Here is a 15,332-nt window from a genome sequence, read left to right on the forward strand (position 1 = left end):
CTAAAGGAACGTTATGAAAGAGAAGGTGAGCACTTCCTTAACGAAATTTTAACTTGTGATGAAACTTAGGTTCACTGTTGTGAGACAGAGTCAAAAAGATAGAGCTTGGAGTAGAAGCACACCAACTCACCTGTCGAGAAAAAGTTCCGAACCCAAGTATCAGCAGGAAAACTCATGTTGGCGGTGTTTTCGGATGCTGAAGGTCCAGTTCTTTGCGATTATCTCGAATAGCAGCGTACAATGAACAGCCAATACTACTCGGATTTGCTTTTAAGCAACGCGAAGCCAGCCGTGAGAGAGAAAGACGTCGTGGATCTCAGAGGAGAGGTGCGATTCTCCAGCAAGACAACGCACGTTCTCATATTGCTCAACTAACCCGTGAGACCGTCGACTGATTTCCATTTGTTTGGCACACTGAAGGAGGCATTACGTGGGATGAGGTCCCAGGACAACGAGGACCTGAGAAAGCTTGTGGGAAATTGGTTCAAACATCAAGATAAAGAGTTCTTTGCAGCCAGAATAAAAAAGCTTGTAGCCCGTTGGAACAAGTGCATAAATGTTCAAGGGGATTGTGTTGAAAGTAGAAAAAGTTATGTTCTGTAAAAATACATGCTTTTTTCTCCAGACCAATTTGTCTCTTTAATTACTGAATGTCCCTCGTATACCTTGCTGCTGTATCACAGCATCCACAAATGTAGTAAACATAGGACTGTCAGGTTCATATGAAACGCTTTGAGTGAACGACGCGGTATTTTACACGAAATTGGCTCCTTTTTTTTCTCTTGGAACCCGAGGTGCTGTCGAAATGTATTTCTGGGTATCCTCCTACGCTATCTTCACTTGAGGACTTCTTGTGCCTCTGTTAACTACGCCCCCTTGATTTTTTGTTGACAAAAGAGCTGCAGATACGATTACTCAATCTCGAAGGACTCATACGAGCGATGTGGCCGACTGCTACGAATGATGTCTGATCCTTCGTAAAAGCGTATTCATTAGTTTGGTTAATTGGACCTAGGATTTTTTCCTATTTCTAATTTATCGATTAGACCTTTCCATGGTAAGACATTCTGCGGTGTACACGGCTTGCAGTGTTAGTATGCAGTAATGTGATATCTTGCCGTCGTGTATTTTTTTTAATCTGCTGTCTTTTGAAAGCAAATAACGATACGTAAATATTTTTTAAGTTAATAGTCCCATATGAAGAAAGAAGGTTGTGAAAAAGTTGCACCTAACTCTATTATGGCCTGCACTATTTAAGTTTCGGAATGAAGCAAATCTGGCGCATTCTAGCGCTTTGCGTCCGAGTGCAGCTATCGTTCATCTGTGAATAGTAGTCATATTGCTCAAACTAGACAGGAGTAATGAGAATATAAGAAATATTCTTTCAGCTTTCGTGGGGGGAATCATGTCTGCAATATTATTGCATAATCGTTGTTAATATATTAAAACTATTTTGAGATCATGCCGTATAGGGAAGGAATAAATCAATACCACAGCCAAATTCATCTACATACTTGTAATACTTCACTCCCTGAACCTCAGTTTTTTTTTCGAGTTGTTAAAAGACTCACCTATATTTGATCTACTTATACACCAGGAAAACTACCCTACGGTTTAGTTGGAATATTCATGAACTTCATTCCCTGAAACTCATTTTCTCAACATGTTAAAACTTTCGTCTATATTTGAACTACATGTGTATCTACATATATTCTCCGAAAGCTACCGTACAGTATGTACAGGGAAGTATTTGGTGCTAATAGTAGCCATATTTGCCTATACTATCTGCATACGAAGCGAAAATTGGCAATCGGTATGTTGTTTTACAAGCACTGATTCGAGTCTGTTTCTCGTAATACGCGCGCGAAAGGATGGTCCACAATTTGTGTCTAATTCTACTTCTCTAAATTTACCCAATATCATTTTCCGAGAACATCTTGGTTCTTCCTCTAACCATTGTCGTTTAAGTACCATGAGCTTGTCTGTTATACTTTTCTTGGACATTTCCAAATTTATTACAATTCTCGCAGTGCACTTCTGATTTTTTTCGACCTCAGGAGACAAGTCAACTTGATAAGACCCCTACGATTCCAATAGTGCACTCATATCTTCTTCGACCTCTAGTGTCAAGTCACCTCGATAAGGCTCCTACTATTCTAACACCGCACTCAGATTTTCTTTGTCATGTTAGTTTGATCAGGAACCTACGATTCTAACTGTGCACTCTGATTTTCTTCGACCTCTGGCGTCAAGACAGTCTGATAAAACCCCAAAATAATGAAGCAGTACTTTACATCGGATTACACTAGAATGTTGCATACAATTTCCTTAATACACTGAAGAGCCAAAGAAACTGGTACACCTGCCTAATACCGTGCAGGGCACCCGCGAGCACACCGAAGTGCCGCAACACGACTTGACATGGACTCGACTAATGTCTGAAGTAGTGCTGGAGGCAACTGACACCATGAATCCCGCAGGGCTGTCCATAAAACTGTAAGAGTACGACGGGGTGGAAATCTCTTCTGAACAGCGCGTTGCAAGGTTTTCCAGATACGCTCAATAATATTCATATCTGGGGAGTTTGGTGGCCGGCGGGAGTGTTTAAACTCTGAAGAATGTTCCTTGAGTCAGTGTGTAGCAATTCTGGACGTGTGGGGTGTCGCATTGTCCTGATGGAATTGCTCAAGTCCATCGAAATGCAGAATGGACATGAGTGGAGGCAGGTGATCAGATAGGATACTTACGTAGGTGTCATCTATCAGACATATTTAGACGTATCAGGGGTCCCAGGTCACTCCAACTGCATAAGCCCCACACCATTACAGAGCCTCCACCAGCTTGAACAGTCCGCTGCTGACATGCAGGATGCATGGATTATTGATATACCGTAACGTTCACACTCACTTAAATCTTGATAACCTGCCATTGAGGCAGCAATAAGCGATTTAACAACTGCACCAGACACTTGTTTTCCTCTATAGGCGTTGCCAACCCAGCGTCATATTCTTCCTGTTTACATATCTTTGCATCTGAATACGCATGCCGATACCAGTTTCTTTGGCGCTTCAGTGTAAATACACTGCCCCTTCTCATAAGTCTCTCAAAATGTCTAAGTCTTCCATTCCTCTTCCCTGCTACTCATCATTTGTGTTCGTTTGGTGTTCTATCTCTTCGTACAAGTAGTATTCTAAGCACAGGAACTTACAACTAGTATTTGGAGTAAAATGTTTTTCGGCTCTTTTTTATATATAATCGTACTCTAACTCATATTTAAGTTGAGCTGCTTTCTGTATACCAAGTGAGAAAACTCTGTGCTCCGCTATACATTCACTAGAAATTCTTTCAGCAACGATACTTACCTGTACGGAACAAAAACTTCATCTAGAAGTCTGAGACTTTTACTAACCATGTCTGAAAAATTTAATAATACTTCATACTGAGAATAAGAGATCTATTAAGCTTTCTTGGGTCATATCTGATGTTACTGTGTTTTCTGTTGTATTTCTATCGTCTAGTGTAATCGCATTTTTGGAAAAATTATTCCTATGATCTTTTTTCTACTTGTCAGTGGACAGTAAGTACAATGTCGAATGCCTTTCGCTAATCTTGGAAGATGGAATTTATAAATTGTCCGGCGTCTACTATTGGAAAAATATTTTGTGTGAAAAGAGCGAGCCGTATCACATACGCGTAAAGTTTCCTAAACTGTGCTATTTGTCTTAGAGAAACTACTTTTCCTGGACGAACGTTACTGTGAACGATATTAGAGTATTGTCTAAGTTGCTACAAACAGTGTAAGCACAACAGCAAACAGCGAGCAGGCAGCTGCTAAGCTACAGCTCTATTTATAAATTAAATTTCCTAACGATAAACAGTGGGATGTGGAGAGTAACTCCTATGAAATGATATTCCAAGACAACGATTTTAGACTGTCGGAAGTATTCAAAAACACAGAGTAAAATTTCATTTCAGCCTCGCACATAACGTTGATCTAAACAATAGTATGCTTAAAAAAGTGAACAAAGATTTAAACAGGGCACAATGTTAACAGAGAATTTCTACAAAAGCCAAACAGATTAACCAGTTAATATGTTAACGCATGACTGTGGGAAGTGGGGTGATCTTTCTCTCAGCTCTGACCAAGTGGATAAAGTTAACTAACTGCCAGAAATCATTTCCAGAAATTAAGTGTGCAGTGCTGCAGTCTTCTCTCAAACTCTTTCTTTTTTAAAAAATTAACGTTATTCAAAATTTATATTCCTCTCGCCTTTCAGTATGTACATCATATACATCCTTGCTGTCTTTAACAATAAATCTTTCCTCATCTGACATATAATCACAAGTCAACACAGCACTACTGAAAACGTCCATGACCGACCATACTTCAACTAAGAGTGTATCTGAATGCGCAGAAGCAGAGACTGTGGTACGACAAGACCAAAGATTGTTTAACAGTTCCGTAACGCACGGTCCGCGCGGCTTCCCCCGTCGGAGGTTCGAGTCCTCCCCCGGGCATGGGTGTGAGTGTTGTCCTTAGCGTTAGTTAGATAAAGACCTTATTACAAATTTTCAATTTTCGAGTAACGTAACTTGCTCTCTCTCCGACGTGCACATGGTAACATACGAGGGTAACCCGAAAAGTAAGGTCTCCTATTTTTTATAAGTACATAGACCTGTTTTTTCTGCAATGGTTTACATCAGTTTACACCTTGAACGTTTAGCTGTTTTTCGACATAATCACCATTTCTGTCGATGCATTTTTGTAGACGCTGTGGCAGTTTTTGCGTGCCCATATCATACCATATCATACCTCGCCGTCGGAGCTGAATCGCTTTCCGGGCAAATGTTCTTTTAACCTAGGGAACAGATGATAGTCACTGGTCGCCAAGTCAGGACTATAGGGTGGGTGGGTGATTCACTGAAACTGTTGCAGGAGAGCAACGGTTTGCTGAGCAATGTATGGGCGAGCGTTGTCATGGAGAATGTGTACGCGCTTGCTCAACATTCCTCTTCTCCAGTTCTGATTGCCCGTTTGAGATTTTTCAGAGCCTCACAGTACCTGTCAGCGTTAATTGCGGTGCCAGCGATTCAGCTCCGACGACGAGATGAAAGAAGAAGTTCATAACTTTCTAAACAGCATAGCGGCGAGCTGGTATGACAAGGGCATACAAAAACTGCCACAGCGTCTACAAAAATGCATCGACAGAAATGGTGATTATGTCGAAAAATAGCTAAACGTTCAAGGTTTAAACTGATGTAAATCATTGAACAAATAAACAGGTCTATGTACTTATAAAAAAAATAGGAGACCTTACTTTTCGCCGGCCGGAGTGGTCGAGCGGTTCTAGGCGCTTCAGTCTGGAACCGCGCGACCGCTACGGTCGCAGGTTCGAATCCTGCCTCGGGCATGGATGTGTGTGATGTCCTTAGGTTAGTTAGGTTAAAGCAGTTCTAAGTTCTAGGGGACTGATGACCTCAGAAGTTAAGTCCCATAGTGCTCAGAGCTATTTTGAACCTTACTTTTCGGATTACCCTCGTACAAAAATCAAAAACACATGACCACCTTCTTACTTTTCGGATTACCCTCGTACAAAAATCAAAAACACACGACCACCTTACAACAGACGTTACTCATCTCATACTTGTGAGGAACTCTCTGCATTCTCTTGTTTGGAATTTCAAGATTTATAACAATGAAATTTAATTTTGTGTTTTTTTTTCTTTTTCTTCAATGGTGCAATATTTAGTCAAAAGTCATCGTATCTACATTATTTTCAGCAGATAGGCCTACTTTACGATTTCGTTGGTTTCTTTCTTTTTCACTACACACTGGCTACCGTCACTGATGCATTTACATTGCAATACGACTGCTGTCTTGCTGTTCGTTCGAAATCTATTCATGAAATCACAATATTAGTTCTTCAAAGTTCTGTACAAAAATCCCAATTCATCCTCACCTTTCCTAATGCTTAATACTTGCATCTACCATAGTGAAACGTTACGTAGTATCCGAATTACAGAAGATAATTTCTGTATTTTGTACAGATTTTTTATTAGACAGAACAGTTCAAATTTTTTTAAAACTGAAATGTGACTAATTAATGAAAATATGCTGCCCCGTAGCCCCAACGTTGTCACGGAGAACAAAACACCACAATGGTTGTGCCAGCGGTGCCTCTGTGTGTGGGGAGTGAGGCTAGTGGGTTGCGCTGCATACAGCGCTATTCCCACGGAGCCGACTGCTCACAACCAAGACGTGTGAGCCAGAGTTAGTAATCTTACGGACGAAGAGTGTTGCGCACTCTTAACTGTCACAGTATAACGAAGACGGCATTATCACCCAAGTATCAGAAAATATCGAACGTAGTAGCTTTTTGATTTTTTGCTGTGCACAGGGTTTTTGCATTAACCTTCAAGGTGTGATAGATCACGTCATAGACAACAACTTTTGTCAGGGATAGGATGATCGTTAGCGCTTACCAGCAACGGTAGATTTCCTTTTGTACGAGTATTCGCCAACCATGGGACCACGAGATTTTACCGAACTAACTAGGTGCGCTGCATTCCTACTAAACTGAAAAAGTGATAGAAAAACTTAAGAATGTTTGTCTATCAGTGGAAAAAGATATTTAAAACTTACCGGGAACTTCAATTTTGATCGGCCCATCTCCTTTCACACAGAGCACATGACTGGATTACAGGCAACACGCATGGCATATGCACACAGCAGAGTGGCTACACCCCGTCACATCTCAGGGGCATAACCAGTGCAACAGGACGCCTACTGTCACCGGGCAGTGTCAGTGAATATTTTGTCTCTAACTATCGCTGTTCCCCATGATGTAACGTGTCACCATTAGACATTAGATGCAAAGACTTTCAAATACCCTGTATGTGCCTATCGTCTTTGTCATGAGGCCGTCGTAACACATTCCGGTGTTGGGGGTATAAATACAGAAACTGTAATCACTGATCCACTGATGCCTTAATATGTACTCACAAAAGTGTGTTAGTTTTTTTTTCTCTACGTCTAAAATGCCTGTAAAGATATCACATAATTTACTACCAGACGTTTTCTGCACAGTCGTAATTGTACCACTAATTAGATTACACCATTCAGTACAGTCTAAACGTTTTACGTTCACGTATCCACATTTCAACATCTAACCTGTTACCCAGGGGAATATAAGTATTAACGGTTTGCTTTCGCCAAATGTACTTCGAAGTAGTAACTAACCTAAAAACGTACTATTCGTAATCGCTATAATTCTATTCTATCGTTGTCTATCGCTTGCGCCTTGGTCCCGCATTGTGCGCGGGGTTGGCGTGGTTAAATGGCATTTGGCAAGTTAATGAAAAGAGGTGGCCGGATGTCCTTCCTGCAGCCACCAGCCACCCCGTACTCCCCCCCCCCCCCCTCCCAGAACGAAATCAGAGTACCCAATCTATTCTGCATCTAGTGTAAATCATGGAAAAGTGCGGATGTGTGTTGAATGTCTGTGAGTCGTGTAACTGAGGCGGGACGTGGGGACCAGCCCGGTATTCACCTAGAGGGATGTGGAAAACCGCCTAAAAACTACATCCAGGCTGGCCGGCACACCGGCCCTCGTCGTTAATCCGGCGGGCGGATTCGATTCGGGGCCAGCGCGCCTACCAGAGTCCAGGCTATAATTACTAGTCTGCAAAAGAAGTAAATACTGATGTAATGTTGTTCAGCACACTGTCGTAAGTCATCAATAAAAATATCGGCACATATACCCCTAGCACACTGTATAACGGACAGGTAAGATTTTTGCTTTACCCTATTACTTGTGTAACAAAGAGTATGAAAGCTGTGCATGTACGCCTGCTCCTAAGTTCGCAAAACTGTGTGTCGCACCCACTATTACGAGTCTTACTTTCGCCGTGTTCCTCAGCAATTTCAGTCAGTGTGGTCGTTACAGCATTGCAGAGACCGTTTTTCCCCTAATTCACGCAATACGTGACTAGGCTATCGGCGAGAGAATCGCACTCGGTGAAACGGCGCTTCGCGGCACAAAGGAGCGATCAAACGGCAGCCGCGGGCGCATCTGGGTTACCAGACATGCCCTGCCGCCGTCTTTAGGCCGCGCCAGCCGCCGCCGCCGGCGAGGGCTTTAATGGAAAGTTTATTTATAAATGAATTATGGGAGCGGGGCAGCAGGTCGTTAAGGCAATATGGGGCCGATGGCGGGCGCGATACGGCGCAGTTATACGCCTCCGTGATAGACGAGTGCGCCGTAATTGAAGCCGCACAAATTAAATGCCGACGTGTGAGTGTGCTGCCAGAGAGACGCGTGTGTGTGTGTGTGTGTGTGTGTTTGCGCGCGTCCGTCCGACTGCCGCGCCGGCTCGTCCGCGGCACGAGCGCGATCGGCTCGCGCCGATAAGCCGCATCGCGCCAAAAGCTTATTTGTTCCACTAAATAATCCTCGGTGCGGCGCGGAGCGCGGGGAAAAAAGCAATGAGCGCGGTGATGAGTGGCGTGACTGGCTGACATAAGGCCGGCACTTGTAATGACGCGCCAACCGCCGGGGCCGCAGCCGCAGCCGCAGCCGCAGCCGCAGCCGCCAACCACCTGGCCGGCCCGCGTGGAGCGCTCGAGCGTGCGTGTATATATAGACCGGCTTCCTCGGTCCTGCGCGATTAAAGAGGCACACTGGACGACCGGACTCCGGGGACGGCGCTGCTCCCCTCGTCCGACAGCCACGGCGTCACTGAAGAACAAGCAGCTCGTTTGACAACCGTGGCAAGTAGTTGCGAGACGCCACTGGGGCTAAAGCTGTACTCACAAGAGGAGGCCACGACGTTTGGAACGCGTATTTACTGCAAACTTCGTACACTCGTAGTACTCCTTAGGACAACAAAATGTGTAAGCAGTAGCGCGTACTTCTCAAGCGTTATTGAGAAAATCGCAAGACAATTTCGATCATCAAATATACAGGGTGTTACAAAAAGGTACGGCCAAACTTAAGGAAGCATTCCTCACACACAAATAAAGAAAAGATGTTATGTGGACATGTGTCCAGAAACGCTTGATTTCCATGTTAGAGCTCATTTTAGTTTCGTCAGTATGTACTGTACTTCCTCGGTTCACCGCCAGTTGGCCCAATTGAAGGAAGGTAATGTTGACTTCGGTGCTTGCGTTGACATGCGACTCATTGCTCTACAGTACTAGCATCAAGCACATCAGTACGTAGCATCAACAGGTTAGTGTTCATCGCGAACGTGGTTTTGCAGTCAGTGCAATGTTTACAAATGCGGAGTTGGCAGATGCCCATTTGATGTATGGATTAGCACGGGGCAATAGCCGTGGCGCGGTACGTTTGTATCGAGACAGATTTCCAGAACGAAGGTGTCCCGACAGGAAGACGTTTGAAGCAATTGATCGGCGTCTTAGGGAGCACGGAACATTCCAGCCTATGACTCGCGACTGGGGAAGACCTAGAACGACGAGGACACCTGCAATGGACAAGGCAATTCTTCGTGCAGTTGACGATAACCCTAATGTCAGCGCCAGAGAAGTTGCTGCTGTACAAGGTAACGTTGACCACGTCACTGTATGGAGAGTGCTACGGGAGATCCGGTTGTTTCCGTGCTATGTACAGCGTGTGCAGGCACTATCAGCAGCTGATTGGCCTGCACGGGTACACTTCTGCGAATCCAACAATGTGTCAATTCTCATTTCAGTCCAAATGTTCTCTTTACGGATGAGGCTTCATTCCAACGTGATCAAATTGTAAATTTTCACAATCAACATCTGTGGGCTGATGAGAATCCGCACGCAATTGTGCAATTACGTCATCAACACAGATTTTGTGTGAACGTTTGGGCAGGCATTATTGGTGCTGTCTTGATTGGGCCCCATGTTCTTCCACCTACGCTCAATGGAGCACGTTGTCATGATTTCATACGGGTGCTCTACCTGTGCTGCTAGAACATGTGCCTTTACAAGTGCGACACAACATATGGTTCATGCACGATGGAGCTCCTGCACATTTCAGTCGAAGTGTTCGTACGCTTCTCAACAACAGAATCGGTGACCGATGGATTGGTAGAGGCGGACCAATTCCATGGCCTCCACGCTCTCCTGACCTCAACCCTCTTGATTTTCATTTATGGGGGCATTTGAAAGCTCTTGTCTACGCAACCCCGGTACCAAATGTAGAGATTCTTCGTGCTCGTATTGTGGACGGCTGTGATACAATACGCCATTCTCCAGGGCTGCATCAGCGCATCAGGGATTCCATGCGACGGAGGGTGGATGCATGTATCCTCGCTAACGGAGGACATTTTGAACATTTCCTGTAACAACGTGTGTGAAGTCACGCTGGTACGTTCTGTTGCTGTGTGTTTCCATTCCATGATTAATGTGATTTGAAGAGAAGTAACAAAATGAGCTCTAACATGGAAGGTAAGCGTTTCCGGACACATGTCCACATAACATATTTTCTTTCTTTGTGTGTGAGGAATGTTTCCTGAAAGTTCGGCAGTACCTATTTGTAACACGCTGTATACGCCTGTGCGTGGCCGTTTTTACCAGGAAGCGCCGGCAGCCGACTGGTGGCCGGCACGGTAGCTCAGCGTGTTCTGTTGGAGGGTTAGCTACCCTCTGTAATAAAAAAATAAAAAAAAACTAAGTGAATGGATCAATAACGAATTTCAACGGACGTCGTAGGACGTCCGCCACGAACAATTTCAACGAACTATAACGAACAAAATGAGATTTAAAAAAATGTTGTTAGCGTTCAAGCCCCGTAATCGCTGGGTCGCTGGATCGAGTCCCGCTCGTCAGTTTCTTCTTTAATTCTAACACAGTCATTTTCTTTGCTATTTATATTGCAGTTGTTGTAATGGGAAAAACACGTGTAATCGGATGTGCTTTTACCAAATTTACAATGTTATTTGGCAGTCTACAAATTTTTATTATCACAAATAATATAATATTCATAACTACCGACTAATAAATGGCCAAACGCATAAAGTGATACTGAAAATGTATGCTTGTCCAAGTCTTCAAAATTGTTCGTATTTAATCGAAAGAGAACGAGAAATTGCTTCTCGTGTATATTGCTTCAGGTGTATATATTTGACGACATCTGACGGTCGAAATTATCTTGAGATTTTCTCAATAAAGCTTGAGAAGTACGCGCTACTGCTTACACATTTTGTTGTCCTAATGGAGTACTACGAATGTACGAAGTTTGCAGTAAATCCGCGTTCCAAACGTCGTGGCCTCCTCTTGTCAATCTAATTTGCTACTGATGTGTACGGAGTATCCCCGCTCAAGGAGAAAGACCACCAGTCGGGCCCACATGTATGTAAATCAACTGTGCGCAAGGGCACGGAAGAGAGGATGGGCTCTAACATGTGGACCATAACTGTGTGACCATATAAACATTAATAATTGCTAAGTAGTGTTGGGGACTATCAGCTATTGTAATGAAACAAGGATTACCAAACCACAAACGTTTATTGATTGCCAATTCAAATGAGGGTGCTCGGAACAAACACTGAGTCAAATAACTCGCTGCGAGAGAATGAGTGCAAACACGTATATCAGTGCGTGGTAATTATGGATCACTGGGAAGGAAGGAGCCAGAAATGTTCTAACAGAATGAATGAGAAACGTATACACCCATGCTAACTGATTATTGATCACGAAATTAAATTGGTAATGATAATTCCTTTTTTGGTCGATTTGGGTTGGTTGGTTGGTTGGTTCGGCGGAGGCGACGAAACAGCGAGGTCATCGGTCCCATCGGATTAGGGAACAACAGGGAAGGAAGTCAGCCGTGCCCTTTCAAATGAATCATCCCGGCATTTGCCTGAAGCGATTTAGGGATATCACGGAAAACGTAAATCAGGTTGGCCGGACGCGGGACTGAACCGTCGTCCTCCCGAATGCGAATATCAATACGGAACTTTCTTCAACAGGAACACGACGCCCCGTGCGATGCTGTGTGCCTCGTAAAGGTAACATTTGCTGTTGTATAGGAGCCACAGGACGCCTACACAAGTGAGTCTTTTTTCTTGCATTGGAAAGTTAGCGAGAAAAAGAATGAGAACCCCAAAGAACAAACATATATGGCCGAGAGGTCATCTTAAAAGTAATTGATCAACTGATGTGAAACATAATGCCTATCATCGTGTACGATTTTTGTACGCTTTTTCCTTGCGAAACTTACATCAGTTGCGGAGACGAGGCGTGGCGAGATCGCAGGTGGAAATGGGCTCTGCCATGTCACGGCCCATCTGCTTTCAGAAAACTGCTGACTGGCCTCTGAATTGCTGAAGCCGAATCGACTGCTCCATTCCAGTCCCGAGAGGGTCGCCTCCGACGAACTCTGAATATGAAATCCATCTGTAAGCTTGTGCTTCTTGTTCCTCTGCGGTGTGAGGCTGCTAAAAATACCGTCTGAAACAATCTGAGACTACGTACTTTATTCTCTCAGTCAGAAGACTTCTAAAGATTTAATTTTCGAAACATTGTGAGCACCGACCTATGATAAGTCCCGGTTCCAACAAGTTGCGAGCGCCGACCTATGGCAGACCGCTGGTCCCAACATTTTCTTTCGCAATGTTTACAGCCATGGCGCTGGTAGCCCAGTGGCACGAGAAAAAAGAGGCGTCCTGTGGCTCCTACACAACAGTGAGATGTTACCTTTACGAGCCACACAGCATTACACGGGGCGTTGTGTTTCTGTTGAAGAAAGTTCCGTATTGATATTCACTACTGCGGCGAGGACTGAGGGCAGTCACTAAACTCGCAGCATATAAGCGTCGTCTTCCACGAGCATCGCTAGTTCGGTCAGAGGTTCATGCCGCCCTCAGCCACAGTGAATGGGCCGTGAGCCCGCTCCCAACAGCTCAGGTGGGCCGGTGTTTGTGACTCGCCTCGCCTGCTGAGGATGGTGGAAACTGCTGGTCTGTAACTTCACTCCCAGATAACTGCCACGGAAATTAACACAAAATGCATTTTATAATTAAAAGAAGAAATGATTACTCTGAAACCATCACACACTCCCACGGATTGTACTGCTCTTTTGCGCATACACTAGAAATTAAGGATGAAATTGTCGTATCATATAGAGCAATAAACTTGTTCGGTGAAAAACAATGATACACGAAGCTGACTACAGAGTGACGCATTTCATAGTATCAGTGGGAATGTCTTAATATCCTATTCGTCTTACCATTTCTTGAGAAATCCCTCATCATAGCAAACGCTCGTATTCCAATAGGTTTCTCTTCCTGTCATCTGTGAACCTGGAGGTTGTAATATGCCTCACATGCTACTGCATAATCAAAAATGGTTCAAATGGCTCTGAGCACTATGGGACTCAACTGTTGTGGTCATCAGTCCCCTAGAACTTAGAACTACTTAAACCTAACTAACCTAAGGACAGCACACACATCCATGCCCGAGGCAGGATTCGAACCTGCGACCGCAGCAGTCGCACGTACTGCATAATCCGTCGGTAACTGCGCTTCTGGTGTTATGTTAATAACAAATTAGAAATGACGCAATGCTGCATCAATTAGCTGCACGTTTTTCCACATTCATTGACACACATATTATTTTGATGTTCAACTTGTCTCAAATAATGTATACAGAATGTTCATCGAAGTTGGATAAATATATTCTCCTACGAAGTCCTTGACAGTGGCAATACAGGGTGTCCCAGGAGGAATAGTCAGTGTTGAGGAATACGAGGTGAACGATCGTTCGAAGAAAAAAAGTCTAGTTAACATGGGCTCTAAAGTGCATACCTTAAGAACTTTGAGGACTTGTACATCTTCCGTACTGTGAAACGCACCTCTTCTACTGACACTGTTTACTAGATTTTTTCTTGTTTTGGTGCATACTCAAAAGTATGGACAGTAAACAGCTTGGCGTTGAAGAGATTTGTTTCACAGTTACACACACTGTACATTCTAGTACAACTTTATATACACTACTGACAAAAACATAAAATGAATATGTCCAGTTACCTATTCACTGCACAATGAAATTACAATAATTAATTTTACTAGCCGACTGACTTTGACACGGATATAACAAAGTAATTGCATAATCTTGACTAACTGATAACACGTAAATGATCACGTTTTGATAAATAACCCACTGATACGCTTTAAGCAGGCTCACATTCGGGAGGACGGCGGTTCAAATCCCAGTCCTACCACCAAGATATAGTTTTTCCGTTATTTTCCTAATCGTTTAAGGCAAACGCCAGGATGGCTCCTAGGAAAAGGGCACGGGCTCTTTCTTTCCCCGCCCTTCCGTAATCCGAATTTGAGATTCGTCTCTAATGATCTCGTTGTCGACGGGACGTTAAACTCTTCCGTCCCTTATCATACAATTTAACTCGGTATTAATTTCAAATTGTCCGTTTTGAATGACACAGAGTTGTTGATACAATGAAAGGAAACCGCGGATGTTAAGAGAGACACAGAAATGATAACGAGGTGATTAATAAGACTGACTTTGTTACGTGATATTACCCATATGAATCGTACCTGCAGAACTAACTGGATCGTTGTCTAGCATTCTTACTTGCACTTAGATTTATAACAGGGAAACAGTAACGTTAGTGAATACAGAAAATGCAATAAGCCAAGAAGTAATCTGGTTTAACTATGTGTTAGATAACTGGAAAATTGACAAAGTTGTAAGAAAGTATTGTGAATAGATTAAACACTCCCGCAGGTGTTTACCTAACATACCAAAATTAATTAACTTACTAATATTCTAGATCGGATGTTAGCAAACTGACATGTTTTCGTTGTAAAAGTGGCCATTCATGTAATTAGCGTAACAAGGGCTACAAAACTAAGTTTTTGAAATTTGGAAATAAGCTTCAGTTGAAACTGAAAGCTTATAGGAAGCGGAAACATTAATTACAAATGTTTTGAACTACGATGTTTTTGGAAAAGATAAAACCGAAGAGCCTTAGACTAAGTATTTCAGCATATTCGAAGTTGCATATTAGCTCATTACAAGTTCTATCTCCACTTGTTTATAGGGATCATCAAATTGAGAATTTCTATCAAGACTCTTTGCAAGTACAGTAATTAGTCTGTTGTCATCAGCCGGCCGCGGTGGTCTCGCGGTTCTAGGCGCGCAGTCCGTAACCGTGCGACTGCTACGGTCGCAGGTTCGAATCCTGCCTCGGGCATGGATGTGTGTGATGTCCTTAGGTTAGTTAGGTTTAAGTAGTTCTAAGTTCTAGGGGACTGATGACCACAGCAGTTGAGTCCCATAGTGCTCAGAGCCATTTGAACCATTTTTTTGTTGTCATCAGTAT

This window comes from Schistocerca americana, chromosome 5 (genome assembly GCF_021461395.2).
Source record: "Schistocerca americana isolate TAMUIC-IGC-003095 chromosome 5, iqSchAmer2.1, whole genome shotgun sequence".
NCBI lineage: Eukaryota > Metazoa > Arthropoda > Insecta > Orthoptera > Acrididae > Schistocerca > Schistocerca americana.